Consider the following 8,021-nt stretch of genomic DNA (forward strand, 5'->3'; position numbering starts at 1 on the left):
CCTACAATGTTTTCAAACACCAACAAAATAGTGACTCTAATGGGGAATGTATTAAATCTATGTGATGGACAAACCTTGAGAATTTAAAGAAGATTCAATACATTAGAAAAGTTTTTCTACAACAGCAGGGTTGTGAGGTGTTTTCCATATCCTTGTTGAATTTCATGCACCCTAGTAAGTTTTATCCCTTTACAACAGTATGTTGTGAGACTTGGATTTAAATTGTTTTTTATGAATACTATAAGTCTGTATTCAATCAGTTCAGTCTCTACAAATGTTGTTATAAAGTTTCAGAGTCAAAAGATTGATCAGTATCTTGTTCTCTTTTCAAAATGTTTGAGGATCTGCAAGTTTATTCCATGCTGAAAGTCTGGTTCAAAATGAGATCAATAATCATTTGTGTTTCAAAATCTTTTCTCACAATTGTGAGTGGCAACTCTATCTCTGCAACCAGTGGCATTTAATTGTATGTATATTTTGTTGAGGGCTTTTAGCACATTGTTGGGCAGATTTGAATTTGTTGTTGAAATTTTTTTTTGAAAAGAGAAGTGTAGTTTGGATCTGATGGTCTTGAAGAGGTTGTGTTTCAGCTTTGTATAGAGGTTTCAAATTCAAGATAAATTTGAAGAGAGTTTCTTCTATCTACTATTGTTTCAAATCAGTTTGTAATTATGTTCAAATCTAATTCAATTCATGTCTCACTTGATGTGAGTGGTGACTTGAAGTTAATCTTTGTACCAATGCAGTATTATACATGAATTGTGATTAGTTGTTGTAGGAGAAGAATAGATCTGAAGAGGTTGAAACATTTAAATGGTTGCAAGATTTGTGGTGTGTTGATTCAAAAGGTTTAATAAGGATTTGATAAGATTTTGGGTCTGTTGTTGTGAAAGGTAGGTAGAGAACTTTTTGCCATTCGGATCTTGAGGTATTCTCATTTTCATGTATTTTCTTTTCATGAAAATTGATTGTGGAAAGTGTACTCTCCATCAAGTGAGTTTCAGCACTAAGAAGAGGAGAATAGTTTGATAAGTTTCATACACTTTGTGGGAAAAAGTTCTAGATTGTAAAGTTTTGTGAAGTGTCTGAAGTGATTTATTTGGTAGAAGGGTATAGATCCGCTGCAAATTACAAATCAAAATTTATTATGGGTGAATGAGTTTCAAATCTTTGAAGAATGTCAAGTTTCCTTTCATCTAGTATGCAACCTATTAGTGAAATTGTTAGAACTATTTATACCAAGTAGTATATGCCATTAAATTTCAATGGCATTCATGCTTTCCCAAATTTCATTCCTAATGATGTTAGAAATAAATTGCCTAAGTTTAATGGGAACCATCTTGTTTTAGCTAGTCATCATATTGAGTTGTTCAGTGATTTGATGGGTGACTATGAGATTTCTCATGAGGACGTGCACATGAAACTATTTGTTCAAACCTTAGAAGGTGATGTTAGAAACTGGGATTCTTTTCTACCAGCATGTTTCATTTCATCTTGGGGTGAGTTGTATTTCACCTTCATGGAGCAATTTGGAGAACAAGTAAGCATATCCGATTCTTATGACAAGTTTTTGAGGATTCACATTAAGAGTGATGAACTTGTCCCTCAATTTAACATCATATTTGTGAGAGTTTTGAATGGAATCCCTGAGAGTTATAGACCCAATGATCAAATGTGCTTAGCTGTTTACTTTGATGCATTTGACAAGAAAATGAATTATCTACTAAGGAATAAAGAACCACAAACATTATACCAGGCTTTTGTGACCGCTAGGGATATTGAAAATAATTTGAAGTATGGATTGATTAGAGGTCATTTTTCTATGAATGATTGTTGATATAATGGTTATGAAGGAAAGGATGAACATAGTGTTGATACTTTCATTCCAAATCAGAATATCAACACCCCTACTGTAATTTTTAATTAGATTGAAAATTTCAATCAGAATGTATGTATAAGGAAGGTTAGTTCGGTTACAAATGAAGATACATATGTTTTTGATGCTACAGAAGTAATATGTATTTCAGACTTTGATAAAAATGAACAATGTGTTGATATTATAGATCAAGAATTAGCTATATTAGTGAGTTCTTGTAATGCTAATTATGTACCTAATGATGTTACTAATGAAATTGTTGCACCTAGATCTCAGTCTTGTGCAAGTGAGGAGGCTGAGAGTTATCTCTTTGATCATTAGTTTAATGTTGCTGATCTGACATGTCATGGAGAGATAATACAAGATGAAGAATGTGAGTCACATTTATCTTAGTCTCAGTTAGAAGAACAAAGTGCATATGTTTGTAATGTTTCAGCAGTAGATAGTAAGATGGGTTCACTTGATCAGTCGAATATAAAAGAAATTATTTATCTTATTGGTAGATTGCATCATGTTGAGAACATTATTAAATCTGAAGTTGAAAGATAGTCATCTCAATGTGAGTATGAAGGAGCTAAAAGTCATATTTCAAATGATGATAATAAAGTTTGATCCAATGTATTGTGAAGAAGCATCATGTGAAGACAACGGTGAGGGTTTTTCCTCTAGTCAAGAAGAGGAAAGTGATGGTGCATGTTTGTCTTCACATGAATCAAATGTTGATTGCGAAGAAGAGAGCAATGATGAGAGTTTAGTTTCTCATGAAGATGAAGGTATGATTTCTTGTTCTAAGTCTAAAAATGATAATGTATCTTAGTTTTTACATTATACAAATCAGTTTGGCTATGAAGAGTTTGAGAGTGATGTGTCCTCGAAGTTTGAAGATAAAGAAATGGTTGATCAAATTGATGCTAATGGGTTCGAACATGAAGTTTTGAATGAAATATTATTACAAGGTTTTATGTTAGCCAATGAGGTTGTAGCATATGGTAAGTGTCTTAGTGATGAGCCATGCGCTATCCGTAGAAGTCATCCTAAACATGGTAATGAAGGTAATGTAGTCATTGATATTATATGTGTGGTAGATGTAGAAGAAAGCAAGTCTTCATATGATTCTAATTTTTTGTCATATGATGCAAATATTTGTGACAATACTTTGGGCAATGACTTTAAGGTGTTTAATAACCTTTTATATGATGAAGAAAATGATGATGATCAGCCTATGTTTTCTCATAATGTCCAAAGAGGACCATTGCATGAAATTATCAATTCACTATTTGAGGAGAGCTTTGAGCTTTCAGATTTAGTTGAGCTGGGTATAAATGATGAAGAATTATCATACTGCTATGAGAAATCAGTTTATTCTTCTCCTGGATGTGATAGTGAGTATACTAATCAGTATTTCAATTGTGATTATGAGGATAAGATGTTTGATGAGATGGTTATTGAAAATTTTCCTGCACCTGTAATGAATTTTATGATGGACGCTCTAATTGGAAGACTAATTTGTTTGCTGATTGTGAAGAACCATTTGAAGATCTCGGGTTAGTTTCAGATTTTGACATTGATGATATATGTGATTACAAGTTAGAGTATTCATTTGAGTACCATCCGGTTATGCATAAGGATACACATTTTTAAGGTATGTGTGATATGTTTCCCCATGTTGAATATGAAGCCTTCATATTTGAGAATGATAGCATGTATGAGTCATTAAATGAAGAGAATTTCCAGTTTCAATCTAATATTTTTTAGCAAGTTGATCAGTATTTTAATAATGAGCAAGTGATTGAGAGTGAAGCCAGTTTTTATACGCATTATAATGAGCAAGTGATTAAGAGTGAAGCTAGTTTTTATACACATTATGAGAGTCAAGGTGTGGATTCAGTTTTGCTAAGTGGTGTGTTTCAAGATGTTAATCTGATTGGCAAGACTGATATGAATGGTGTTTCTAGTTTACCTCATATTCAGATGAGAATTAGATTTATGATAGAGGTAAATATTTTTTTTGAAGTTCGATGGCCTAGGGCCATCGTTTGTACATAGTAGCGGTAGTTGTTTGGTGTACTTTCCAACAGGATGATAATGTTTTTGGCATTTGCTCTATATATGCTTCCAATGACCCCAAAGAAAGAATTAATTTGTGGGATTGGTTGATTTCTCTTCCTGATATCCTATGGCTATTCGAAGGTGATTTTAACATGATTGAATCTCAAGATGATAAAGCTAGGGGCAACCCCTTTCACTAGAAAGACAATGAGAAATTCCATTAGAATAGATTCTTAAACTCTAAAAATTTGTTTGATCCTATTGTAGGTAATAAGAATCTTAACCCTAGTATTTGGCATACATGGTGCAATTTTCAGTAAGGCTAGGCAAGCATTTACTCTAGGCTTGACCGCTTTTATGTTGATAAGCACTCACTCTCCTTCCCCCTTGATCAATTTGGTAATATTGTTCAAGTCACCACTACTACTCTTTCTGATCACCACCCTATTTTCACCAAGGTCAATTTTATCAAGGTCCCCCTACATAATAAGGTCTCTTCTCATAAGTTTATATTGAATTCCAACCTTCTTAAGGATGAGGATGTCCTTGCGGCCATTCAGATCATTAGAGGCATCAATAAAGTTAATCTTCATCATTTATCTAATCTAGATAGATGGAACCTCAACCTCCCTGCTTGGAAGTGCTTCCTTCAGACTATTGGCCAAAAGAGGGAAAAAGACTATAGATTCATTGAGAATAAATCGAGCATTGAGCTTTAGAGGGCTAAGAGTAGTATCCAAGAGAACTCCTCAAACTTTGATCTCTTGTCTCAAGTCATGGTGGCTAAGGATGCTCTTAGGAAACATCAACAGGTTAAAATTTGGGGGGCTAAAATTAGATCTAGAGCCCATTGGCTCCAATTTGGAGACCGGGGTTCTCAATTTCTTTTCAATCTCCTTAAACATAAGCACTACAAAGAATCCATTGATAAGCTCTTTATAGATAATCAGGATATTTCTGATCCTGATATTATCACTCAAGCCTTTGTCGATTACTATAAGACCCTTTTCACCTCTGAGGATTCCAAGGAAGCTAAAGATAATAGGAACAAGTGTAAACTATTGATTCCTATTAAATTGGATGTTAATGATGTCTCATGTTTATCTAAATATATCTCTCTTGTGGAGATTAAGACTATTGTTAAGGCTCTTAGTAATGACAAGGCCCTTGGCTCAAATGGGATTCCTATTGAGTTATATAAAGCCAACATAAGCTAGATAAGTAAGGATCTTCATGACATGTATGCTGAAGCTATCTCCAATGGTAATTTGGGTCCTAAAATTAATAGAGACATTATTAAACTCCTCCATAAGGATGGTGATAAGGCTCTCATCAAAATTTGGAGGCCTATTACTCTTCTCAATGTCTCTTATAAGATTCTCGCCAAAGTCCTAGCTCTCAAGTTAGTTTATATTCTCCCTAAATTTGTTTGTGACACCTAGATAGGCTTCATCAAGGGTAGGTACATCCTTGAGAACCTTATTACTAGTTGGGAAGCCATGGAATGGGCCAAATGTTCTCACCAAGATTCTGCCATGCTTCTTCTTGATTTTGAAAAAGTGTACGATAGGATTGAATGGAAGTTCATTATTATGATGTTGGAATCATTTGGATTCCCCCCATACTTTTGTAATGATGTCAAGGCTCTTCTTAAAGATGCCTCTGCCCAAGTTGAGGTTAATGGTTTCCTATTGACCCCCTTCCATCTTGATTGCTCCATTAAGTAGGGTTGCCCATTAGCCCCTACCCTCTTTGTCATTGCCTTAGAAGCTCTTTTCTATATTCTCAAGGATAACTCTCTATCCCCTGAGGTCAGAGGTTTGTATCTCCCTAATGATGATGAGCTTATTAATTGTCAGTTTGTTAATGACATTGCCCTATTTTTTGAAATTTCTGGAATTAATTTTAAGATCCTTCAAGGGAAGCTTGAATTATTTTTCTTTATTTATGGTGCTCACATCTCCCAATCTAAATCCATCTATCTAGGCTAGCATGACCAACCTCCTGACTGGTTTTCCCATTATAGTTTCCAATGGGGTGGTCCCAATAAGATTGTTAAGTACCTAGGCATCCCTTTTTCTTTTGAACCTACTCTCAAGGACGTGTGGTCCTATATTAAGGATATAATACACAAGAAGCTTAATAAATGGCATAATAGAGCCCTCTCTCTAGCTGGTAGAATTCAAGTTTATCAAAAGATTTTGTCTTCATACAGTATATATTACTCTTCTACTTGGTTATTCAGTGACTGTCAGATTTTGGAAATCCAAAAGGCTATCAAATAATTTCTTTGGTCTGATGGTAAAGGTAACAAATAGTTGCATGTTGTTAAATGGGAGTGGTGCCATAGCAACAAGATCCTTGGGGGTTGGGGCTTAAGGACCTCAAAATCCAAGGCATTGCCCTTTCTACTAAATGGTTCTTTCACTCCTTTGAGGGTAACAGTCCTTGGAAGGTGCTTATTAGACATAAAATTGAAAGAGGTTGTCCTAAGAAAGCTAGGTCTTGGAAAAATCTCCCTTTTTGTGATCTCCTTGTTGGATGCTTCCCTTTCATTGTCCAAGGCTCTGTGGTGTTCAAATCTATTTGGAAGGCCTAGGACCATGCCAAGGAATTTATCACCAACAAGGACTATTATAGTAAAAATCTACTCTATGGTGCAAGATCCATTTGGTGGAATCTCCACCTTAATGGAAAACCCCTAGCCCTATCCCAAGGATACTCTACCAAATCTTGGGCCAAGAAAGGTTTAAATCAATTTGTTGATCTCTTTGAGCAAGATTGCCTCACTTCGTGGGATGAGCTCAAAAGGAAGTATGACATCCCTGATTCGCAAAAGAAAACTTACAATATGATTATTCAAGCCTCTAAGGGTCTGCCCAATGTTTGTTTTGTTGATTCTCATAGGCATCTTAAATGTAAATTGTTGGATGGAGTTGTCATGGCTAACCTTAAAGCTAAGAATATTTACAGAATTATTGATCAAAATAAAGATATCATTGAGCATGTTAATAATGTTTGGTACTCTGCTTTTGAAGCTGATGTTTGGAAAAAAATATTTTGATTACATATGGAAATCTCCTATTGAACCAAAAATTAAATGTTTTAAATGGCTTGTTATGTTGAATAGGCTTCCTGTTAAAAGAGTTCATATTGATTCTGATATATGTAGACTTTGTAGGATTCCTGATACTAGTAGACACATTTTATTTGACTGTATTTTTGCTAAAGAGATTTGGAAAATGTTTGCTATTATTTATCCTATTAATATTACTATTATTGACATTGGTACTAGTCATATCTTTGGTCTTCATAAAGATTCAAATCTTTTTTGGAATATGTTGTCCTCTAACATCCTCTGGCAGATCTGGAAATGTAGGAATGAGGAGAGGTACTAAGGTAAGCTAAGGGTTTTTACTAAGTTTTTTCAAAAACTCACACATTTTAAAATTTTCTTGCAAGTTCAAGCCACTATGTTGATTGAGAAAGACAAGTTGAAGAGATTCCTGGAAGATAATCATGTTACCTTCCTCTACTATGAGCTAAAACATGGATATCAATGGAGAAAAATGTTGGATGACCTACATGCTTTTGATCAGGCATGTAAAAGACTGAATAGGGAGATCGGGAAGAATAAAATAGAAAAAAATCTTAATCCTCTTATGATCCTCTTATATTTAATGGAAAAAACTCCTAATCATAACCATAACTCTTCTCCTAACCCCAACATAATGAAAATCCCATGATTAAACCCTAATAATGACCATAAATTTAATCTTAATACTTAACCCTAACCCTAACCATAATATAAACCATAATCATGATATAAACATTAACCTTGAATGCAAACCCTAATCAAATTTATTTATTTAATGTGATGCAGTTATTACTATCTAATATATACTTTATGTTTAACCTAATCCTAACCCTACATGGGTGTCCCATCACTAAACCTAATCCTATATTGGTAATGATATCCATGCTCTTGATGTTAATTGTAACTATAACCCTATTGCTAAACCTAGTAGAGATAAAGGTCCTAACCCTATCCTTGATCCTAATTCTAACCTAGCCCTAACCTTACCCCTAACCTTTA

The sequence above is a fragment of the Cupressus sempervirens genome, chromosome 3 (genome assembly GCF_028749045.1).
Source record: "Cupressus sempervirens isolate cs-2001-9-10 chromosome 3, ASM2874904v1, whole genome shotgun sequence".
Lineage (NCBI taxonomy): Eukaryota > Viridiplantae > Streptophyta > Pinopsida > Cupressales > Cupressaceae > Cupressus > Cupressus sempervirens.